Below are 25,352 nucleotides of genomic sequence, written 5' to 3' on the forward strand. Positions count from 1 at the left end.
ATCAATGCCATAAAGGATATCTTCCAGTCTATAAACTTTAAAGGGTTACCAGTGAACACTGTGGGTTCAGGTGCAGGCAGACGGTTGGAGACGAACAAGCTTGCAAGCTCCTGTGTTAAGCTGACCTCCTGTTGCCTTTGCAAAATCTCAGGTGGTGCACACTGAGGTCGAAATGATTCAGCCTGTGGATTCAATGGATTCTGAGATTCAATGATTTGGCTATCAAGTTGTGATTTGTCATCTGCTTCATACTTAAGGCTTTCCAATCCATCGTAGTTGTTGTAAGCTCTCACTCTGGCTGCTGCTACTTTTACCTCATTTTCTGCCTGTAGCTGTTGCAGTTTAGTTCTCTCTTCCTCTAGCTTTGCTGTCATTTCTGCAATCATTTGTGCTTCCTTGATTTTCCACTCATGCTCTAAGCTACTCAACTTGGCTTGCTGTTCATGTATTCGTTGCATTGCCTTCGCCTGTTCTAGTTTAGCTGCAAGGTCAGCTTCGGCATCCACACGTTTGCTAGAAGTCGTAGATGTGGCTCCAGAGTATGAATCTGAGCCCTTTGAATGCTCTGAAATAACTGTTTCTGTTTCAGTTTTCCCAAAAACAGATCCATACTCCTCCTTACTTAATATCATCCTTACACGCTCCTTCTCGAGCCTGTCATTAAAAGTCTTATCTATATCTTCTAGTCGTTTACTAATGAGATCACAAATTTCTGTTGTTAGGGCAACACACGCATCCATTTTCTTGACAACATCTGGAGTAGAAGTATGATTACGTCGGATAGGCTCATACAGTTCATGCATTAATGCTTCTTTAGCCTTAATGTCCGTTTGTGTTCTAACAAGGTCTTCGTTTGAGCAGAAACCTTTCAGCCTTGTTCTAACTCCTCTTGCTAACTCCTTCCAGGACTCATATGCCTTGCTAAATGACCTTTCATTTTTCTTGGCCTCCTGTTCATGCATCTCCTGCCCCTTTTCTGTTAGTCTTCACTCTCTGGAGCTGGAGCTGGCCTCTTGTGCCTCTGTAGATTTGTCTATTTCTTCAACAGGGGACAACATTATTATTAATTTTATTTTTGGCTTGTTGCACCTGCCCTTTTAAGTGTATATATCTTAACTCAAATGGGTTGAGTGGTGGTTTCAAACTTATTAACACTCAACTTAGATATTTACACCTTTAACCTCACAGACTGGCAACAAAACCAAAATAATACTGATGATGCCCTCAAATCAGACAATTTGCCACTTAAGTTTTTACAGAAGTACAACTGATAGCATAAAGCCCAGATTCAGTCTTAGACATTCTGATGCAAGAAATGTGGGATATTCAGCATCACAACTTTACATGCTACTGTGTTAAATACAGAAGAGGTCTTTCTTTCTTGCATTACTTTAGACTGCCATGTTGAAGATCATTTGCTCACACAGCTTACAAGATGAAGGTGTGCATGACATTGTATTTATAATGTCCTTATTTTGAGTCCTTTACTGATCCAGTAGTCTCTAGATGATGCGATACACTCCTTTACTCACAGTTCGACGAAAGAATAAGATGAGTGTAGATGGCTGCAAGGCAGCGATGAGTTTCACTGTAGCAACCCTTGGCATCAAGAACGACAGAAGAGTCTCTAACGGGTGCAGCCATTTATTTCCTCACCACACACGGCTCATTCTCTGGACGTTGAGCACCGTGAAAACTATAAAATAAGAAAAAATTGATACCCGTACAGTACCCTTTGAACTATAACAATGAGCTTAAGTTAATTCAGGCAAGTTCAAACAAGTAATTCTGAGATATACAGTCACAGATTAAATAAAACAAAAGGGGTTACTTCAAACAGCATCAAGGGATTACACAGTTCAGTTAAATAAAATATAACAACAGATCATCTCTCATCACATACCTCAGTCCGCTTGCCAAGGGTGCAAAACTCCGGTAAACACTTAAACACTTCGGCCCGTTTCTCATGGGGTGCTGCTAGCTTGCATGACACACATGTCTAGCTAAAAAATAGCACATGGATGTAAGTAACATAAATAAAGAATAAAAGGGTTTTCAGATAGCTCACAATACAAACGCAGCAACATACCTTACATTAGAAACACACTTATCATACTTATCAAAGTATTATCGTAACTTACATGGACTTTGTACAACTTATTCCTGCCGCGACAGACTGCTCTATACGCGTTACGGGGCATGCCTCTGATCACATCTGTCCTTAGTGCGACTGCGCATACAGTTCCGACAACCCCCGCAAGGATGACTTATGGTACAGATCAGCGGTTCATTACAAAATATATGTACAATATATAATAGTGTATGCATTTCTGGATGTGTATACTAAATATTTTCCTACGTGTGTGTGTGTGTGTGTGTGTGTGTGTGTGTATACACATTTTTACAAATTAAATAGTAAAAAAATAAAAAAATAAATAATAATAATAATAATAATAATAAAATATATAAAATATACAGAGTTGAATATGTGCAAAACAAGTGGCATTTATATACAGTGTGGAGTGCATAATGTTGAAGTTCCAGTAGTGAAGCTGAGGTGTCTATGACGTGTTCAGCAGTCTGATGGCCTGATGGAAGAAGCTGTCTCTCAGTCTGCTGGTACGGGACCGGATGCTGCAGAACCTCCTTCCTGATGGAAGTAGTCTGAACAGTTTATGGCTGGGGTGACTGGAGTCCTTGATGATCCTCCCCGCTTTCCTCAGGCAGCGCTTCCTGTAGATGTCTTGGAGGGAGGGAAGCTCACCTCCAATTATCCGTTCAGAGCACCGCACTACTCGCTGGAGAGCTTTGCAGTTGTAGGCGGTGCTGTTGCCGTACCAGGTGGTGATGCATCCAGTGAGGATGCTCTCAATGGCACAGTGATAGAAGGTCCTGAGGATGCGGGGGCTCATGCCGAATCTTTTCAGTCTCCTGAGAAAGAAGAGGCGCTGCTGCGCCTTCTTCACTGTTTTGTTTGTGTGTACTGACCACGTAAGATCCTCAGCCAGATGTACTCCAAGGAACCGGAAGCTGCTCACTCTCTCCACAGCAGCGCCGTTGATGGTGATGGGGGTGTGTACTTCTCTGCACCTCCGGAAGTCCACTATCAACTCCTTTGTCTTTGCGACGTTGAGGGTGAGATGGTTGTCTTGACACCAGTGGGTCAGGGCGCTGACCTCCTCCCTGTAAGCCGTCTCATCACCGTTGGTGATAAGACCCACCACTGTGGTGTCGTCCGCAAACTTCACAATGATGTTGGAGCTGTTAGTGGCCGTGCAGTCGTAGGTGTAGAGTGAGTACAGGAGAGGGCTCAGTACACACCCCTGTGTGTACTGAGCCCTCTCCCTGTGTCTTCTGTTTAAAACAGAACTTCAAAGTGTTCTTGGTCCCTGAGAATTTCATGTGGACGCCTTGTTTCTAAAACATTTATTAGGGCTCCAAATGCTGTAAGAATCCGGTCTTTAGTGATGACGTGATGAGTCCTGCTTCCGCCCAAACGAATCTGCGTTTAATAAGGCTGTTGTGTTTTTAACATGTTTGAATGTTTTGTATGTATTTAATCTGAACAAGCCCCTAAAAACAGTGATCACTGTCGGCCTCTCTCGCTTTATTATCGCTCTTCATTTTAAAGCTCAGATTTGAAACCTCACGATGTAACTCCAGCCCAGCAGCAGTATATTAATGACTAACCTCGTATTGTGGATGGATTATCTCAGTTGTTCTCCTGACTGAAGTTTGGTCCGTTTACAGCATCCTGCCATGCGATTGCATTTGTCCCGAACCATCAAGTTAACTTTTATCAAGTGGAAAAAGGTTAGCGTTCATCCTCCAGCTTCACTGTGTTTATGCTAACATAGCTGTGTCGCTAGCGGCCACGTAGCATATCGTTATATAGCAGCTAGCCCAACTTCAGTAACCCTACAAACGTCACTGCTGTTTAGCTTTCTGTCTTCATTTATGTTTGAAGTGATAGCAGAGCTGTACGTTTGAATTTTTCATAAATCTCTCAGTCAGAGCATGCTATATCATGTTTAGGTGGAAGCTAGCGAGCTAACTTCCTGCTAACTGTGTTAAACTTCGTAAATCCTGTTTTCATGGATGCTTGGATGTTAAACTTAATTGTTACACCTGATAAAGCAGCAACGCTGATCATTTTATTGAAGATGAAAGAATTTAGACAGTTTTTAACTCTCAGTGATGCTGCAGTGTTCGTTTGACTTTGAGACCTGCAGCGGAGTTTGGGCCCAGGCACAGCTAATGATGTCAGACTTAAAGACTGGATAGGGCAGAGTAAGAAGCTCAGAGAAGCCAGCAGTTAGAAACTCTTCGGCACGACTCTGAGATTTTAAGCTAAAGGTTTTAAGCTAAAAGCGCACAGATGCTTCAGTGTGACCAGAAAATCCTTTTGATTCACAAGTCAAACATGTAAATCCACCTCTAATGAGGAAGATGACGGGAGGAGCCGGAGGAGGTGCCACCTTTCCTCCTCCACCCCCCCGCCATCGCCCCTCTCCTCCTCTAAAAGCAGCCCTGAGCTGCAGCTCTGGATCAGCTGTTTGGTTGCAGAGGTGCTGATGCTGCTGCAGCAGAGCTGTAAGTGGGTTCACGTCTTTTTCTCTTTGATCTTGCAGTCAAAGAAAATATGCAGATTTTTCTGAGTCAATTTGGGAAGTTTGGAATTTCCTGTTGTGTCAGAGAGGAAATGATTGCATGCGCAGTTTACCGTCTGTCTCCTCCTGAAATATCACCTGATGATGTCTGATCACAGGTCAGTTTTGTGTGATTCCAGCTGTGATGTTGTGAAAGCAGCTGCTTGTCTGCTGAGACTTTTAGTGGAGCTCAACCTACAGACTGAGCTGCAGCAGCTCACGGTGTGTCAGAGCAGACGGGCATTAACGCTTCAGCCCAAAAAGACGAGCGTGGTTCTTACCTTGGCACGCCTGTGCAGCCGCCTCTTCAGATTGGGATTCATTGAGAATGTGCTGCCTGATGAATGTTGCATGGACTGACACTGCCTTATGCCCCTCATGCTGTTTCAACTGTTATCTCAGATCTTTGTGCTTTAATCAAAGATCTTTTTTATTTTTGTTAATTTTGAAAATAAAAATATTTCAGTAATGAAATAAATTATATAATAATAATTATTATAAAATTATATAATATTTCAGGGTTAAAGTTGAAATACTGTTTACTCTTTAATCCTGAAATAGTACTGTGAGATCTCAGATTTTGTCTTTCTTTCTTCAAATTAACAATACAGTGCACTAAGGGTTTTGTTCTCTTTGTGTCATTTGTTGTTCTGGCCTCTAGTTTAAGTCACTGTCTTCTGTTTCATGGGTTATATTCCTTCTGTCTATCCTTCAGTGTCACGTTTGAGTGTTTGTGATTTGTGTCTTATTTCCTGTTTTATTTTGATAGTCCCAGTCCTATGTCAGTGTATTCAGTTTTACCTGCCCCTGTCTCGTTAGTCCTAATCTCTCCCAGCTGTGTCTCCCTCCTGTTTCCCATTCCCTGATTACTCCCTGTGTATATAAGCCCTCTGTTTGCCTTTGCTCTCTTTTGTGTCGTACTTTCTCCATGCCGTGTGTTTGTCGTGTTCCAGTGTTTCTACTTTGTTTTGTTTTTGAGTTATTTTTATGAGGGTTTTTCAGCATTAAGGCAGCGTTTTGAGTTCCAGTCCTGTCTGTGTGAGTCCTGTACAGTATCTCAGCTGTTCCTAGGACTGCACTCTTCTTCACAGAGCTCTCCGATGTTGTTCCTGGGATCTGCTGGAGCCACTTGCCTAGTTTGGGGGTCACCGTACCAAGTGCTTTGATTACCACTGTGACCACTGTTACCTTCACCCTCCACATCCTCTCCAGCTCTTGATATTATTAGAGCTTCCCTTTAAGTCTAGCTTTGTCCAGCCACTGGTAGGATTTCTGGATATTAGCCATCTCCTCTACCTGCCGGTGGTAAATACCGTGCAGGGGCCTGTACTTCCATGATGGTTCCTCGTCTCCCTCCTCTTTCTTGGGTTTCTGCTGCCTGAGGTATTAAGTTGGAACAATTCAATTTTATTTATATAGCGCCAAATCACAACAAAAGTCACCTCAAGGCGCTTCATAGATACAGAGAAAAACCCAACAATCATATGACCCCCTATGAGCAGCACTTTGGCGACAGTGGGAAGGAAAAACTCCCTTTTAACAGGAAGAAACCTCCAGCAGAACCAGGCTCAGGGAGGGGCGGGGCCATCTGCTGTGATTGGTTGGGGTGAGAGAAGGAAGACAGGATAAAGACATGCTGTGGAAGAGAGACAGAGGTTAATAACAGATATGATTCAATGCAGAGAGGTCTGTTAATACATAGTGAGTGAAGAAGAAACACCCAGTGCATCATGGGAATCCCCGGCAGCCTACGTCTATTGCAGCATCCCTAAGGGAGGATTCAGGGTCACCTGGTCCAGCCCTAACTATATGCTTTAGCAAAAAGGAAAGTTTGAAGCCTAATCTTGAAAGTAGAGATGGTGTCTGTCTCCTGAATCCAAACTGGAAGCTGGTTCCACAGAAGAGGGGCCTGAAAACTGAAGGCTCTGCCTCCCATTCTACTTTTAAATACTCTAGGAACAACAAGTAGGCCTGCAGAGCGAGAGCGAAGTGCTCTGATAGGGTGATATGGTACTACAAGGTCATTAAGATCAGATGGGGCCTGATTATTTAAGACCTTGTATGTGAGGAGCAGGATTTTGAATTCTGGACTTAACAGGAAGCCAAAACAGGAGAAATCTGCTCTCTCTTTCTAGTCCCTGTCAGGACTCTTGCTGCAGCATTTTGGATTAACTGAAGGCTTTTCAGGGAGTTTTTTGGACATCCTGATAATAATGAATTACAGTCGTCCAGCCTGGAAGTAATAAATGCATGAACTAGTTTTTCAGCGTCACTCTGAGACAGGATATTTCTAACTTTAGAGATGTTGCACAAATGGAAGAAAGCAGTCTTACATATTTGTTTAATATGTGCGTTGAAGGACATGTCCTGGTCAAACATGACTCCAAGGTTCCTCACAGTGTTACTGGAGGCCAAGGTAATGCCATCCAGAGTAAGAATCTGCTTAGATACCATATTTCTAAGATTTTCAGGGCCGAGTACAATAACCTCAGTTTGATCTGAATTAAGAAGCAGAAAGTTAGCGGCCATCCAGGTCTTTATGTCTTTAAGACATTCCTGCAGTTTAACTCATTGGTGTGTGTTATCTGGCTTCATGGACAGATAGAGCTGGGTGTCATCTGCATAGCAGTGTAAATGTATGCTATGTCTTCTAATGATGCTGCCTAAGGGAAGCATGTATAATGTAAACAGAATTGGTCCTAGCACTGAACCCTGTGGAACTCCATAATTAACAGAAGACAGAAGAGAAGAAAAAAGGTGACGGTGAGACAGCGGAGGCTCGAAGCGAGGAGGAGGTTTAAACCGTGTCTGCCGTCTATCGTGATGGGAAATGTGCGATCGTTGGCAAGTAAAATCGACGAGCTCTCAGCACTGGTACGGAGTCAGAGGGAATACCGAGAGTGTAGCCTGATGTGTTTCACCGAATCATGGCTGCACCAGGTCATTCCCGATGAGAATGCTTCCGTGGAAGGCTTCCACACTGTTCGGGCGGACAGGGACAGCATCGCTAGCGGTAAGCGTAAAGGAGGTGGGCTTGCTGTTTTAGTTAACAACCGGTGGTGTAACCCTGCCAACATAACAATCAAAGAAAGGATTTGTTGCCCGGACACTGAACTGTGTGCTGTTGGACTCAGGCCGTATTATTTACCCAGGGAATTCTCTCACGTCATCTTGGTGGCTGTTTATGTTCCCCCCTCTGCTAACCCCACAGCTGCATGTGACACTATCCACTCTGCCATAGCTCGGCTACAGACTCAGCACCCGAGTGCCTTTATTGTGATCTCGGGTGACTTCAAACATGTATCACTGGACAATACACTACCAACATTCAAACAATATGTGGACTGTCCCACCAGGGGAGAGAAAACTTTAGACTTACTGTATGCTAACGTCAAGGATGCATACAGCTCCTCCTCCCTCCCCCCACTTGGTAGGTCAGATCATAACCTGATTCACCTCACCCCCCGCTATGTGCCAATTGTGAGGAGGGAACCTGTGACCACCAGGACTGTTAGGAGGTGGTCAGAGGAGGCCTTAGCAGAACTACAGGGCTGTTTCGAGGTGACCGACTGGGAAACACTCTGTGAGCCTCACGCCGAGGACATCAATGGGCTTACTGAGTGTATCACAGACTACATAACTTTCTGCACCGACTCCATTGTTCCAGCTCAGACTGTTCATTGTTACCCAAATAACAAGCCGTGGGTGACTAAGGACATCAAAGCCCTCCTCAACAACAAGAAGAGGGCTTTCAGAGGGGGCAACAAAGAGGAGGTGAGGAAGGTCCAGGTGTTACTAAAGGACAAGATCAGAGAGGCTAAGGACAATTACAGGAGGAAGCTGGAGTGGAAACTCCAGCAGAACAGCATGAGAGAGGTGTGGAGGGGCATGAAGACCATCACTGGATTCAGGCCAACCAACAGCAGGGGAGCTGAGGGAGGTGAGAATAGAGCCGACGAGTTGAATCTGTTTTTCAATAGATTCGACACCACAGTGTCTGCTCCCACCCCCACAACCTCACCTGCAGTCAGCCTGGAATCCAGAGCCACACCACTGTGCCAGCCTCTCTCTTCACATGTTGCCTCCTGTGAGATTCCTGACACCCCTCCCCCACCCATCACCTTCACTCAATACCAGGTTGAGATGCAAATGAGGAGACTTCACTCAGGCAAGTCTGCTGGACCAGACGGAGTGAGTCCCCTTGTCCTCAAGACCTGTGCCCCCCAGCTGTGTGGAGTCTTTCATAAACTGTTTATGCTGAGTCTGAGTCTGCAGAGGGTCCCGGTGATGTGGAAGACATCATGCCTCGTCCCTGTACCAAAGACGCCACGTCCCAGTGGCCCCCAGGATTACAGGCCCGTGGCACTGACCTCCCACATCATGAAGACCCTGGAAAGGCTCATCCTGGACCAGCTGCGACCCATAGTAAGACCACATCTGGATCCCCTTCAGTTCGCTTATCAGCCTCGTCTCGGAACTGAGGACGCCATCATCTACCTGCTCAATCGTGTCTACACCCATCTGGACCAGCCGGCGAGCACTGTGAGGGTCATGTTTTTTGACTTTTCCAGTGCTTTCAACACCATCAGGCCGACCCTCCTGGGTGATAAGTTAGCAGCGATGCAGGTGGATGCTTCTCTGGTGTCCTGGATTGTTGATTACCTGACAGGAAGACCACAATATGTACGTCTCCCACAGTGTGTGTCTGACAAGGTGATTAGCAACACAGGGGCACCACAGGGGACTGTCCTCTCCCCCTTCCTCTTCACCCTCTACACCACAGACTTCAGCCACTGCACAGAGACCTGCCATCTTCAGAAGTTTCCTGATGACTCTGCGGTGGTTGGATGCATCAGCAGGGATGATGAGACAGAGTACCGGGCTGTGATCGACTCCTTTGTCACGTGGTGTGAGCAGAATCATCTGCAGCTCAACGTGGCAAAGACCAAGGAACTGATCGTGGACTTCAGGAAGACCAGGAAACACTTGACCCCTGTTTCAATCCAGGGGGTCAGTGTTGACATTGTGGAGGACTATAAATACCTTGGAGTACACATTGACAATAAACTGGACTGGGCTAAAAACACCACAGCACTTTACAGGAAGGGCCAGAGTCGTCTCTATTTTTTGAGGCGACTGAGGTCCTTCAGCATCTGCCAGAAAATGCTGAGGATTTTCTATGAGTCTGTGGTGGCCAGTGCGATCCTCTATGCTGTTGCATGCTGGGGGAGCAGGCTGAGGGTCGCAGATGCCAACAGACTTAATAAACTGATCCGTAAGGCCAGCAATGTTGTGGGGATGGAGCTGGACTCCCTCAAGGTGGTGTCGGAGAGGCGGATGCTGTCCAAGATAAAGACAATGTTGGATAACACCTCCCACCCACTCCATGACATGTTGGTCAGTCACAGGAGCTCGTTCAGTGAGAGACTGAGATTACCCATGATGCACCACTGAACGACACAGGAAATCATTCCTGCCTGTGGCCATCTCCCTGTACAACGCATCCACTTAACACACTGTTTGCTGCTACAGCTACACATGTTTCTTTTCCAAATATTTATTTATGAGTGACTTATGTATGTATGTATGTATATATATGTATATATTGTACTATTCTTAGTTAGCGTATTGTCTGTCTTGTCTTAATGTTGGTTTAAAATGGAGCACTGTAACAAAAAATAATTTCCCCCAGGGATCAATAAAGTATTCTGATTCTGATTCTGATTCTGATTCTGATAACCTCAGTGTGTGAAGAGGACTCTCCATTTACATGCACAAACTGGAGTCTATTAGATAGATATGACACAAACCACTGCAGTGCAGTACCTGTAATACCTACAGCATGTTCTAATCGCTCTAATAGGATATTATGGTCGACAGTATCGAACGCTGCACTGAGGTCTAGCAGGACAAGCACAGAGATGAGTCCACTGTCAGAGGCCATAAGAAGATCATTTGTAACCTTCACTAAAGCTGTTTCTGTGCTGTGATGAGCTCTGAAACCTGACTGAAACTCTTCAAATAAACCTCTGCAGATGATCTGTTAGCTGTTTGACAACTACTCTTTCAAGGATGTTTGATATGATATGATATTGATATATCTACCACAGCATCGCAGGCAATACAACTTTATTTATAGCACATTTAAACATCAAAGTGCTTCACAACAAGGTTAGAATATAAGATATAGGAGTCCAAAAAACCCTAAAAAGTACAGATAAAATAAGCAATAAAACTTCAGAATATAATTTAAAAGAGAATTACTGAGTATAAATATAAGGTGGGGGTATTTATACAGTGGAGCATCAGTAGAAGATAAATACTATAGGATAAAATATAGGGGATGTGCACTAACTAGCTGAAAACACTCGGTCAAACAGCCAAGTTTTTAACAGCGTGTTAAATGAATAGATGGAATTAGAGGCGCGAATAGCAGCAGGAAGATTGTTCCAGAAGCTCGGGGCTGCCAGGACAAAAGCACGGTCACCTCTTAGCCGGGATCTAGGCTGCACTACGAGTCTCCCAGGGGTATAGGAGAGCTCTGGACTACTGCAGGACTTTGCTGGTAGATGACGCAGGCGAGCAGTTTGAGTCTAATATCCAAAGTACCAAACAAAGAAAAGAGTAAACAAAAATCACAAAATAAGAAACTGAAAGGGCAGCTTTACTCTTACTTAAATGTAATTGGGAATAAACACTAAAACTAGAAACCGCTGAAGGGGACAGTGAGGGTGATCAGGCAGACAGCTGTGCACACAGCTGGCACAAATCAGGAGTAATGAGCAGGAACTCGATATTAAACAAACACGACTGATTTCACGAGGAGACAAAAGGACGAAACACAGAAAGTAAAATAACTAAATGGAAAGATAACATACACGTGACCAGACTAGATACAAGGAAACTTAAATGTCTTTAATGTCAGTAAAAATGTAAAATCTGCTCTTTCTTCTGTCAGAAGGCCGACAGCAGCTCCACAAACAGCTGGAAGCTCAAGAACCGAACACGACTCTGGATTTGTTTGTCTGACGGGGCACCCCGGGTGTCGACGGCACCAGACCAGCACCCAAAGGAGACCCCGGCAGCCCAGGGACACTGGTAAGACACATCCATACTCTGCATGTAAAACATGGAAGTAGTGACCATGACATCACCCACTGGCTGGTGGAGTAGTCCTTTGAAGCCACGACTTTATGGTCGAGTTTTAGGGGATCAGAGGTAACTGCACGAGAAGGTGTCTGCTGGTAAGGAGACTCGTTTTAGGAGCATCGGGTGGACATTAGACGAACTGCAGCTTTTGGGGGTCTCAGTTATTTATAGTGTTAAATGTTGGGGCTGAACTGTAAGGTTCATTTTTCTACATCCATCTGGATCAGTGATGGATGCTGGAGATGATTCTGGTGAGCTCATCAGACTTACGACATCTCGTTCATGCTGTTATATGAAGGCTGATTTGCAGTTACAAAGCACTTGGCCTCTTGTATAAACAGATTTGTTTAAGAGTTTCCTGATGTTTTTCATTTAGTTACATAACTGGTCTTGAGTATGTGAAGTATTGCGGTCTGACAGGGTTTTTATTCATGGGCCTTTTTGTTTGTTCTCAGTGTTTTTGGCAGCTTTCACAGAGTATTTGTAAAGCTCGTTGTATCAGTGTAGCATCAAACCTGTGTCATTAATCACTGATTGCTGGACCCTTTTGCTACTCCACATTCAGCTCGTGCACTGGGGGAGTGAACATTTAAGACATTCCCGGGCAAGCGGATCTATATAATCTCTCTCATTGGTTCTGGGTCTGCCGCCGGTGTTCCTCTCAGTTGAGCATTGTAACAGGGCGGCCCTTAGCGGCTGGAAACACAGTAAGATGGACCAAGGCAAGTGTAGTGGAACAATAAGTATTTATTTGCCTTACAGCTCCTTACAAACAATTCACTTGTCGAGCTTCTTCACAGCACATCAACCCTCTAATGACAGCCTTAAATATGTTCAGCTGTCACAGACTAAACCATTATTCCACTTTCAGGTAAATTCTTAAATCCCAACCTTCCACCACAGTATACATTATACCAGTTTGAATAAATACATAAATACATTTCACAAACCTTGGATTACCCCAGAAATTAAAGCCGTCCTCAAGCAGAAGAGGAGGGCCTTCAAATTTGGAGACAAGGAGGAGCTGGAAAGGGTGCAGAGAGAGCTGAGGGGACTGATAAGGAAAGGGAAGGACAGCTACAGGCAGAAGATGGACAACCAGCTTCGAGAGAACAACGTTGGTGAGGTCTGGAGGGGCCTCAGAGCCATCTCGAGGTGGGCAAACGAACTGAATCATTACTTCAACAGGTTTGATTCATCATGAGGCGGTCTCCAACCCTCACCCACCCCCACTGCTGCTGCTCCACCTCTGACACCTCCTCTACTCACCCTGCTCACTCCTCCCCACCCCCAACAACAGCAAGACTGTAAATAATGAACAGGCTGTCAACTTTAATTCAAATGCTCATTTTAAGTGCAGACTAAAACATATTGATCACATAATTCCAGCACACAATCCTGTCAATTAAAAGCACTAACAATTAAAGTTTTTTGGGTTTTGTCCCTGGATGTCTCTACAGTCCCTGCAGGACTGTAGAGACATCAGGCAGTCATTGGCTTTTCATCCAAGTTTAAAAACTTATATTTATATTAATATAAATATATTATTTAATTATATTGAATTGTGTTTTTTTTCCAATTGCTTTTAAAGCTTTTGAAAATTGGAGGCTGTGCATGAAACTGTCTGACATCCCTGAACAGTTAATAAAACCTTTGATAAACCGAAGCTGAAAGTCTTCAGTCACATTTTAATCTGTTGCCTTAATCGCACAGATACAACTTTAAAGATTTTATAAGACCTTTTTTGTGACGCACAGGGTCGCTCTGGTTTACAACGCTGTTAATAAATACATTTGATTCATGTTTTTCTTTCTTGTGCAGGGTCGTAATGGAAGAAGAGCTCCCGGTGGTGAGAAGGTCTGTTACTGTGCACAGATATCTGACTCACCTGGTGAGAGAGGAACCCGAGAACCTCCCAGGTGCTGCTGGGCCACAGGTGAGTCCTATCGTGACGGTATGCTCATGTAACACTAACAAAGCGCTAATGAATGAATGCATATCAGGTATTAAGCTAAATATCGGGCTATTATTAATCAGAAGATGTAAGAACGGCTACTGGAGTTGATTGTCAATAATTAATAAATACAACACAAAAGCTTTTGCAGGTATCATGTATTTCAACAAAACAAAGAAAAAGCCAGTTGGGGTGCACAAACACAACTAAATAATCCTGTAGCTTATATTAAGCAATATAGGTTCTCAAATCAAAAAATGTTCCCCATAAATAACACACATCTGTATCAAAACGAGTCCGGCTCGCCATCCTTTTTAAACCCAAAAGGGTCACCTGGCCTGTATTAAATAAACAGGGTCAACAAGAAATCACAAAAATAATATTAAAATGTTAATGCCAGGTAAGCTAAATACAAGTTATTCTTGTTCCTGTGTACACAACTTATAAATAAAAAAACAACATATTTAACCAATTAGGTCGTTCCAGCTCATTGTGCACTTAGTCTCCCTGTGCGGCTCCAGTTATGTTTACAGTGTGTAGCCAGAAGTTAGTGTACAACAGGAAGAAACAGCTGCGGTGCCTGAAGCCTTCTCTTATGGCTGTCAGTTATAAAGCACATACAAGACAGATGGACCGAAGAGGAATTCTGTTTGTCATGAACGAGCGAAGCGGTCGGTAACGGTAGCTGCTGTCTCCTCTCAGGCTGACGACACAGGAAACTCCATCTTCACGGTGCTGAGGAGGCCACAGGAGCCGGCTGCTGACCTGAGGAGGGTCAAGAGCTGTGCCGTCTGTTACGGTAACGACTGATGCTCATACCATGAGTAGTAAACACCACGATGCTTGTGCATCATGGTGTTTGGATGGTGCTAACTTTCACATCTTTAGTTTCACTGTTGTGTAATTTATTTGTAATAAAGCTGGCTGGTCATGGTGCTGGACAGCTCAGGGAGATCCAGGCCGATGAACATGTCGGTGCCCTGCAGCTGCTAAGCTCACACAGCTTTGCCATCAAAGACCGAGATGATCAGAAACTGGTCTGTAAAAGTAGATGACCGAGTTCAACGTGGAGTCAGTGATTTACTGAGCAGCATTTCAGCCAAATATCTGGTGTATGGATACATCATCCTCTCATTAATCTGTCTTCAGAGGGAAGATACTGCTGGAATTCTTTGCTTCAGATAAGAGCGAACGTCCTGGAAGTGTTCGTTTGTTGGTTTAGGCAGGCTGTTTCGTTTTTTGTAAATGTCCAGATTAGATTTGTGTCTTTTAAATATAAATCTAGCTGCTGGGCTGAGCGCCAACTTGATTTATATTTATCTTTAATATTTTCTGAGACGCATCAAGAATATCAGACAAACTCATCTGTGTTATTTTGCGTGTCGTCTGACTGCACTGACACCTGATCGCTGACAGGCTGTCGGTCAGGTGCGCTGTGTGGCTAAAGAACGGTTTCTCAGCACTACACACAGCCCTGAGAAACTTTCATGTGACCGTAGTTATTTAACTTCACTCTACAGAATTTATTTAAGGCATTTTGACTTTTAATTCTACGTTATAGTCCTACGTACACTTCTTCAGCAGGCAAACTGTGCTTTGTTCAGAATTGTCTGTATTTAATTAAATGTTGTGATTCTCAGGCTACGTCCACACGTACCCGGGTATTCTTGAAAGCGCAGATTTTTCTATGCGTTTGCACCTTCTGTCCACACGTAAACGGCGTTCTCGGTCACTGAAAACTGAGATTTTTAAAAACTCCGGCCAGGGTGGAGATTTTTGAAAACTCAGTTTTTGCGTTTACGTGTGGACGAGAAAAACGGAAAAAAACGCAGCGTCAAAGGTGTGCGCCTTTTTTGACGTCACACTGTGCGCCACGTTATTGTTTCGGTGAAATGAATTTCTACAATACTGTTAATTCTACTCTCTGCAGTGTTTAAATGCTTACATATACACACAGTTACTGTCCCTCCACACAGACGACTCGGTTCTGCTTCTATGCTCCAGCTTTGTTTACTATTTCCCACCGAGGCTTCTAGACTTCTGATTGGCCAACATTTCTACACGGTTAGGAATCTAGCGCCACCTGCTGCTTTGGCGTGTTTCTAGCAGCGTTTTCCTTCATTTCTGCGTTTACGTGTGGACGGGATTATTTTTTTAAACGAAAACGGAAAATCTGCGTTTTCAAAAATACCCGTGTACGTGTGGACGTAGCCGCAGAGTCAGCTTTTATTAACCAAGTCTGATAAATCTGATCAGCTTCTAAACCACACTTGTGTTCTCTTCAATAAGCGTGGCCGAGCTAGGATTGTTGGGGGGACATCATAGAGCTGCATTTTAAAAGCCTGTCATGGTTCTCAGTCACTAAAGTGTTAGCAGACGATAATTCAAATCATCAAGTCTGTGTGCTTCAATGGGACGATGCACCTCTGACTGTAAACTGATGTTGGCTGTCAAAATGTATCATCCAGAAAAATATTGTGATGACTCTTCTGCTCTGCGTTCAGTCAGGAGCAGGCGGGACGGACGAGCATCAACAACACTGAAGACAGGAGACAAGTCACAGTCAGGTAGAACACACACACACACACACACACACACACGCACACACACACGCACACACGCACGCACACAGCGCACACACACACACGCACACACGCACGCACACAGCGCACACACACACACGCACGCACGCACACAGCGCACACACACACACACACACACACACACTGTATCAGTATTGTGGTTACTGGCTCCTCGGTGTGTCTGAATGCTGGGATGTGTGGGCTGCTTGTTCCTCCTGTGTGATTCAGGGTCTGGTCTTTCTATAAGCGAGGTCATTAATGCAGCCGTGCTGAGGCATGTTTGGATACTTTTAGTGAAGCAGACACGGAGCTGACTGCAGCCAGCAGCGCTCTCTCACAAAGCATCCATCATGACAGTTCAGCATGATAACAGCAGCACAGAGCAACATAAATTTCTGTGACGACCTGTGTGGTCACTAGCAGTAGAAAGTGGAGGCTGTGGAGATGGTGTCTGTCACCTGAATCCAAACTGGAAGCTGGTTCCACAGAAGAGGGGCCTGAAAACCGAAGGCTCTGCCTCCCATTCTACTGTAAATACTCTATTTTGAATTTAATATAATTATAAAATTTAACGTGATATGGTGATATTTACATTGATGCATGTGTTTGATAGTAAAACGAGACCTGTACGGGGAGCGGGCTGGGCCCGGGTCTGAACTGAGCTCCTGAGTGTTCTCGAAACTAAATCAGTTTGTCAGCTGGTCATGATTCACGAATGCCTCCCACTGCATCATGTGACACGGTGTGAGGCACATTCACTGTCTCACTAAAGAAACACAATCATACTTGTACGTGTAATCATCCCACTTGGAGGGATTATGAAGTGGGAGTTTTCACCATAGTTGAATCTGTCCAACTTTCATTGTTTTATTCTGGGAAACATGAACCCAGCAGCCGCCGCCGCCAGGGTCTCATAATGCTTTAGTTTTGGCGCATGAACAGAAACCGTGAGCGAGTTTCTTACTGGAGGACATGGACCTTTGGAGTCTTTTTAACATCTGCTGATGTTCTGAGCTGAAACTTGTGCATCGGGCTCTGCTCTGTTATGATGGGAGGATGTGACTCTCGCTGGCTCAGTTTTTGCATCTGGCCTGTGTTATATTCACAGAGCATCAGCTGATGGCACGGACATACAGACATGTTGTGTTCTTTAATTTTCTGCTGCTTTAATAACCCTCCTGCCTTCTTGGGACCTTTTTGTGCCACTTACATGTGTTAAATAATTAGAATCTAAAAAAAGCTCCAGGTACAAACTCAGCGACAGTTCGAGAGGCACCGATGACAGTTTGTCCTGGAGCATACATCGAGATGCCAAATTAGGAAAGACCTCGTCGTCCCGGCAGTCGCCTGAGAGCAGATGAGCCGAGCAGGTGCGATGGAGGCTTTCGTGTACATGTTGAGTGTGTTTGGGGGAAGCGGAGACGTCCCTGCAGACACGCCACTCCTCCGCTCACATCTGATTTATTTTTTCCTGTTTATCTGCTCTCGGGCAGGACGCTGGCCTCGCAGCAGGAAGCTCCTTTGGTTTTGTGTATTTTCTGTGTACACATGTGAGACTGATGGATCAGCAGCAGCTTTGGAAGGTGAAGCAAAAACTGAAAAGTGGTTATGCAGTGCCCCGTCTGATGGATTCATCCTCACATGAATGGAAATCTCGTCAGTGCGCCATAATCTGTACTTTTTTGATTGATTGATTGGTAATTTATTTCAACATGTGAACAATATACAAGTACATTTAGAAAAGAAATGAGAGAAAAAAAAATATACTATACAAATTACATACAAAAAACCATTCTGATTAATTTACATGTTGAAAGGGAAGAAGTATACACTTATTTAATCCCACCCCTGTCCCATAAATTATCAGTGAATATTTAGTCAGCTTCCTTACTGATATAATTTGTAATAAAAATAGTGAACAGATTTCTGATATACTATATACTATAATATCACATCATGAATTTTTTGTTTGTTTGTTTTTAAATAGAGACATTCACTTAATTTCAATATTTTCCTTTTCTTTATAGATCGAGAAGATCATATTTTTATAACTCTTTTTGAACAGTTTTATGTTTGGACGTTGCTTTAATTCCATATTCAGTTTGTTCCATAGTTTCACTCCTTGAACAGAAACACAAAAGCCTTTTCTTGTAGTACGTACCTTCATTGTTTTGAAGTTACAAAAACCCCTTAAATTATAACTTCCTTCTTTCAAAACAACCATACTCTGACTATTACCTGGCAGTTCTTTATTTTTTGCTTTGAATAGAATTTGTGCTGTTTGAAATTTCACTATATCGTCAATTTTCAATATTTCAGACTGCAAAAATAGTGAGTTTGTATGTTCCCTATAACCTGCATTGTGGATGATTCGAATTGCTTTCTTTTGAAGAGTAAAAAGTGAATGTAATGTGGTTTTATAGTTATTGCCCCAGACCTCTGCACAATAGCTTAAGTATGGTGAAACCAGTGAACAGTAGAGAATATGAAGTGATGTTCTGTCGAATACCTGTTTTGCCTTGTTTAGTACTGCAATGCTTCGTGATACTTTGGAATGAATATATCTTACGTGAGCTCTCCAGTTAAGTTTTTCATCTATTATTACCCCCAGAAATTTATTTTCACTGACTCTTTCAATATCAACACCATTTATTTGAATCTTTGCATTTGTATTTAAACTACTATTTCCAAATAACATAAGTTTAGATTTATTCAAATTTAATGATAATTTGTTTTTATCAAGCCAGAACTTCACTTTACTTATTTCATATCCTCCAATAAATTCTGCAGATCATCACCAGAGCAAAAAATGTTTGTATCGTCAGCAAAGAGAACCATTTTTTAATACTTTGGACACTTTACAGATGTCGTTAATGTACAAGTTGAAGAATTTTGGGCCCAAAACTGACCCTTGGGGTACACCACAAGCAATGTCCATACATAAGGAGCAACCACCATTTATTTTCACAAACTGCTTTCTGTCACTTAAATAACTCCGGACCCAATCTAAAACTACCCCTCTGACACCATAACGTTCCAGTTTTCTTATTAATATATCAGGATCTATAGTGTCAAATGCCTTTGTCAAGTCTATGAATAACCCAGCCACATATTGCTTTTTGTCTATGGAATTTGTGATGTATTCTATTGAATCTAATAGTGCCGATGATGTTGATCTGCTTGATCTGAATCCGTACTGACTCTCAGTGAGTAGTTTATGTTTATCTATAAATTTTTCCAGTCTGTTTTTAAACAGTTTTTCAAGAACTTTTGAGAATTGAGGTAGTAAAGAGACAGGCCTGTAGTTTGTGAAATGGTGTTTGTTTCCAGATTTGTATAGAGGTATAACTTTTGCTATTTTCATTCTGTCTGGAAATCGACCAGTTTGAAATGATAAATTACAGATGTATGTAAATGGTTTTATAATAGCCTCAATGACTCTTTTAACCACTATCATATCAATATCATTACAATCCAAAGATTTGTGATTTTTACATTTTTTGACAATTTCAAGAACTTCATTTTCATCAACGGCTGTGAGAAACATAGAATATGGATTTCTGTCAATCAGTGTATCGGGTTTTTCCTGTGCTTTCCCAGGATGAGTGATTGTTCTTGCTAAATTTGGTCCAGCAGTTACAAAGAATTCATTGAGACTATTTGGCTGTGAAAATGCAAACAAACAAGTCAAAAGTGGTTTTCTCACATTAAAAAGTGCTGAAAAAGCTGCTCCAGTGTTCAAAAGGAAAACATAAAAAGCATCTGCAAATACAGGATTTAGTTTCAGTCAGTTTCCAGCAACCTGAAACACAGAAGGCTCCCAATGAAGAGCTCTGTGTCTGTAGCTCCTCATCACATGTCAGTGTTCATGTGGTCCTAGATTAGAACCAGGCCCGCGTGGTTCTGTGGACGGTCTTGCAGTCCTCCCCTGCAACAGAAATGTAATTTCTGGTGAAATGCCTGCGTTCGAGTAAAACACAAAAATCAAATGATACTTCAGCACTTTCATGTTTTTACTGCCTGGGACAAACACATGCATTTTAAATACTAACCATTCGCCCTGAAATCCGCTGCTATGGCACTGCATCAATATCCACACCAGCCGCCTGATTCACATCTTTGTCTTAGTGTTTACGTCTGAACTTAAAACGCACAAAGCAAAGTTGAAAACCAGCAGACGACTCTACAAACACGAACAGGTAGAAACGGAGGCTGCGTGCTCGTCGCTCAGGCTGCGGGCTCGGGTCGGCGTGCGCTCAGCTCTAACACCAGTCTGGGTTCTTGGCTAGCTTAGCGTTAGCATGCTGTCTGTGCAGGCACTTGCAAAGACCAAAGCTGTGTTAGCAGCTTCTGTCCAATTTTACTGTCACACTCTTGTCCTGTTGTGCAATAAAAATAAAAGTAACGTCCACATCTCCGCTCTTCAAAAGCTGTATTGCTGTAGTGCTCCATTGTCTGCCTTCCAGTCGATTGCACAGGAAGAAAAATGTCACGGTGCGACCCAGTACCAAGACATTTTAGTTTTATTTTGTTGATTATTGTATTTTTTCTCCATGTTTCCTGTTTTATTTTGAAGGAGTCTTGTGTTCTTTGTTCAATGTATTTAGTTTCACTTCCCCTGTCCTGTCATTAGGTTCATGTCAGTTTCCTGTTACTAACATAATCACTTCCTGGTTTTGAACCACCTTCAGCACAGAGACCGAATCAGCCCAGACTCCTGCTGCTGTCTCTGGCTGCACCGACCTGATGTTTGAGCCAGTTTATGTCCTCGGTGCATTAACAATACTCCGTAATTTATGTTGTTTGTTTTCAGTGGCGACTACCGATATCAGATTTTAGCCCCGGTGAGAATTCTGCGAAACCACAAATATTTTTAAGTAACAGAGCTTTGGTTGGTTTCCTAACTCTGAACAAAAACATGCTGAGGGATTTTAGTTTTATGGAGTTCTCCTCTTTGGACCCTCACTGCCCTCTTTTCAGGCTCCATTAACATTCGTTCAGCTTTAGAGGCACTTTCAGTAAATTAAGCTAATGCGAGACGCCTCATCAGAGCTGCCAGACACGAGGGGGGGATTTTTTTTATGATTATAACTCTGTGGGTAACACCAGTCTGCTGGTTAGCTAACGTGTGCTTACAATGCTTCCTTTGTGTTTGTATCACTGTTACAGCTGTGCATATTTTTATTTTCACATCTCCCTCCAAGGTGCTCAGGAACTTTTACTCGTGCACCATAGAGAGCATCCTGGCGGGAAACATCTTAACCTGGTTCGGGAACAGCACCATGCAGGACAGACGAGCTCTACAGAGGGTTGTGCGGTCAGCTGAGCGCACCATCCGCTCCGAGCTCCCTGACCTGCACTCAATCTACAGCAGGCGGTGCTGGACCAAGGCCAGGAAGATGGTGAAGGACCTCAGCCATCCCAACAACAGACTGTTCTCTCTGCTGAGGTCAGGAAAGCGATTCCGCTCCCTGAAGACCAACACAGAGAGACTGAGGAGGAGCTTCTTCCCGCAGGCGATACGGTCTCTCAATCACACCACCACACAGTACTGACCCACACATATGGTTCTTACACACACACTGGACTTTCTGGACATTGTTTTTGCACAACACTGGTCACTATATTCTTCATTTCCAGTTAATACTTGTACAGCTGCTGTTATTGTGTATATATTTATTTATATTTAGATTTCTTCATACATTCTTATATAGTTCTATATTGTGTATTGTGTATTTTGTTGTACAGTTATTTTATTTTCAACTTTAATTTATATATTTTATCTTATTCTTCCCAGTTAAATTTACCCTTCATTCTAATTTGTGTTGTACAGTTATTTCATTTTTAACCTTAATTTATATTTTATTCCTTCCTAGTTAAATTTACCCTTTTTAATTTTTCATATTTATTTCCTATCTTATTCATAGCCTTTTCCTTTTTTGTTTTCTTTAGGTCACGAGCAGTTGTCCAAGCATTTCACTACATATCGTACTGTGTATGACTGTGTACGTGACAAATAAAATTTGAATAAATTTGAATTTGAAATAAGAGGAGAAACATGCATAAAACGAATCCCAGGCGTTTGGGCTCTGAATATTCAGTTTTAAATCTGACCACACCTCGTCGCAGATGTCAGCTGGTCAGGGTAGAGTAGGTGGTCAAGTCTCTGGGCCACCTGCAAGGTGATGAGCCCACTAGGAATAGCCAGGCCTCGCCAGCTTTCAGAACAGAAGAAAAGGCTCGGATGAGGTGAAACAGTCGGGTTTCCTTCAGTTCAGAGTTTAAGATTCAGACACGAAGGACTGAGAGGCTGCAGGAAGAGCCGGAGAAAGGTCATTTGTGAGCAGAGATGGGCAGTAACGTGTTACTGTAATCCGATTACTTTTTTTGACTAACGAGTAAAGTAAGGGATTACTATTGCAAAAACAGTAATTAGATTACCGTTACTTTCCCGTAGGAACGCTGCGTTACTGCGTTACTAAAACCGTGATTTTTTGCGAGAATGTCTCACGACAGTGACGTAAGCGAGTGCGCCGTTAGTGACAACAGCTGTGTGCAGATCAACAATGGATCATATATCGAGTGCAGAGAGAGTATGAGCGTGCAGCGTTTAAAGCGTGGAAGTACTGACCTTACTTTGAGTTTGATTCCATAAAAAGTGACAAAAACATTAGTGTCCGCTGTGCGTGGGAAGAAAACTTCTTTTTACAGTGAAAAAACCCCTAAACTTCCAACAAGCACCGAGTAGCTACGACGTGATGGGAAACTCACAGAGAAACTCGCGGATTCTTCCACTGACCGCAGCACACCTGCACCAGGGTAAACCTCCGCCTACCCCACTCCTGCTTTACAGGTGAAAATAGAGCAACAGGAGCGCTGAGTCTTTGACTTTATTTATTTTAGTAGTAGTATTTATTTATTGTCATTGTCAAGAACAATGAAATTGCGTTTGGGGCTTCCATACAACCCAAAAAAAAGAAGAAAATAATAAATACCCCTTAAAACCCAAGTGTACATATTTAACCCAGTGTGACTCCAATGCAATAAGACAATCCTTAGCAATAATGTTCGTAGAAATTCAGACAAAGACCTGAGAAACATGACAAAATACAACAATGCAACCCATTCAATATTATTGTACTGTGAGATATGATATCAGATATGATAGTTATCTATTTAAGAAAGAGGGGGGGGGGGCAGGAGGGGGAAGAGAATAAAGATATGATGCACCAATGCAGACCAGTTCATTGCTATTAAGAAGTTGGATATGGTTATTGTCCGTGAGAGGGGGGCAGAGAGTTCAGGAGCCTCACAGCCTGTGGATACAGGCTGTTGGCCAGTCTGGATGTTCTGGCCTGTATAGACCTGTACCTTCTCCCTGAGGGCAGCAGATGGAAAAGGTGGCGCGCAGGGTGATGTTGGTCCCGCAGGATACTGTGCACCCTCCTCAGACAGCGAGTGGGGAAGATATTACTGATCTCTGGCAGACTTGTTCCAATAATTCTGCCAGCTTCTTTCACCACCCGCTGGAGTGCTTGCTGATCGGCCTTGGTGCAGCTGGGGAACCACACTAGAAATCCATACGTCAGAACGCTGCTGATGGCACAGTTGTAGAAGTTCAACATCAGAGATCTGGGAATGTGTGCGCTCCGCAGTCTCCTCAGGTAGTAGAGGCGCTGTTGGGCCTTCCGTACAACTGAGGTGATATGGTTGCCCCAGGACAGGTCCTCGGTCACAGTTACCCCCAAGAATTTAAAACTGCTCACCCTCTCCACCGCCTCACTGCCGATGAAGAGAGGCAGATGGTTGTTATGACCCCTCTTCCGGAAATCTACAATGATCTCCTTGGTCTTTTTGGTGTTTAAGACCAAGTTATTGTCGTGGCACCATGACTCTAGTTGTTGCACCTCTGTCCTATAGTTTGTCTCATCATTGTTGGATATAAGTCCGAGCACTGTAGTGTCATCTGCAAACTTAACAATGAGATTGGACGCGCAGGAGGAAATACAGTCATGGGTGAAGAGAGTGTATAGCAGAGGGCTCAGAACACACCCCTGAGGGGCACCGGTGTTGACCACAAGGGTGGAGGAGGTGTTCTTACCCACTCTGACACTCTGTCTACGGTTAGTGAGGAAGTCCACAATCCAGTTGCACAGAGAGGAGTTGAGTCCCAGTTGGTGGAGTTTGGGACGGAGTTTGTATGGCCGGATGGTATTAAAAGCCGAGCTGTAGTCTACAAAGAGGAGCCGTGCATAGGTGTTCCTGTGTTCCAAGTGCTTCAGTAATGTGTGCAGCACTGTGGCGATCGCATCCTCGGTTGACCGGTTCTCCCTGTATGCAAACTGGTGCGAGTCCAGGGATGGTGGACTGTGTTTTACTTGCATCTATTTGAAAGACTGAGTGAAAACACAAAAAATATTTTATTTTATGTGCTGGAATGTGCAGAAAATAGGTTTAAATGTTAAACTAATTTCTTCCAGTCAGAGAATGTTGCAGATAATTTAATGTTTGCTTGATGCATAAAGTTAAAAGATTAAAACGAATAAAACAAGTTTTAAAAAGAGACTTTTCCATTTGATTACATTTTGTATGATTATGTAGAAAAAGTAGAATTGGGCTGAAAGATCTATCACTTTATCACCTATTCAGGTTGTAAATCGTGTTTTTAAAAAGTAACTAAGTAACTAATTACTTTTGAAAATAAGTAATCAGTAAAGTAACGGGATTACATTTTGCGGAAGTAATCAGTAATTAGTTACTGATTACTTTTTTCAATTAACTTGACCAACACTGTTTGTGAGTCAGAGCCACTTTAGTAAAAGCAGAGAGCTGACATGAGCTGACGAGGCGAATGAATAACAAATGCATGGCGCGTTTTTCTCCTCGGCTCTTTTTGAAGTGGTGAAATTTTCCCTTATAATTAAAATCTGATTTAGCAAACTGGTGCATCTGAGTTTGTACTTTAAAAACATCCTGAAGTTAACTGGTTGGATCCAGTTTGACGGACTGGTAAGAGAA

At 43.1% G+C, this 25,352-nt stretch overlaps 1 long non-coding RNA gene across 1 annotated transcript; it reads right to left on the minus strand.

The window, feature by feature from the left end:
• Positions 1-1,628: 1,628 nt before the first annotated feature.
• LOC146699520 (uncharacterized) lies at positions 1,629-2,288 on the minus strand. Its single transcript, XR_014922852.1, has 2 exons — positions 2,142-2,288; positions 1,629-2,003 (listed from the first exon to the last, which is right to left on the minus strand). It is a non-coding gene; the product is annotated as an uncharacterized LOC146699520 (long non-coding RNA).
• Positions 2,289-25,352: the final 23,064 nt, after the last annotated feature.

Source organism: Copadichromis virginalis, linkage group LG11 (assembly GCF_057382275.1).
Source record: "Copadichromis virginalis isolate Kocher_CV1m ecotype Utaka linkage group LG11, C_Virginalis_male_GT1.1, whole genome shotgun sequence".
Classification (NCBI taxonomy): domain Eukaryota; kingdom Metazoa; phylum Chordata; class Actinopteri; order Cichliformes; family Cichlidae; genus Copadichromis; species Copadichromis virginalis.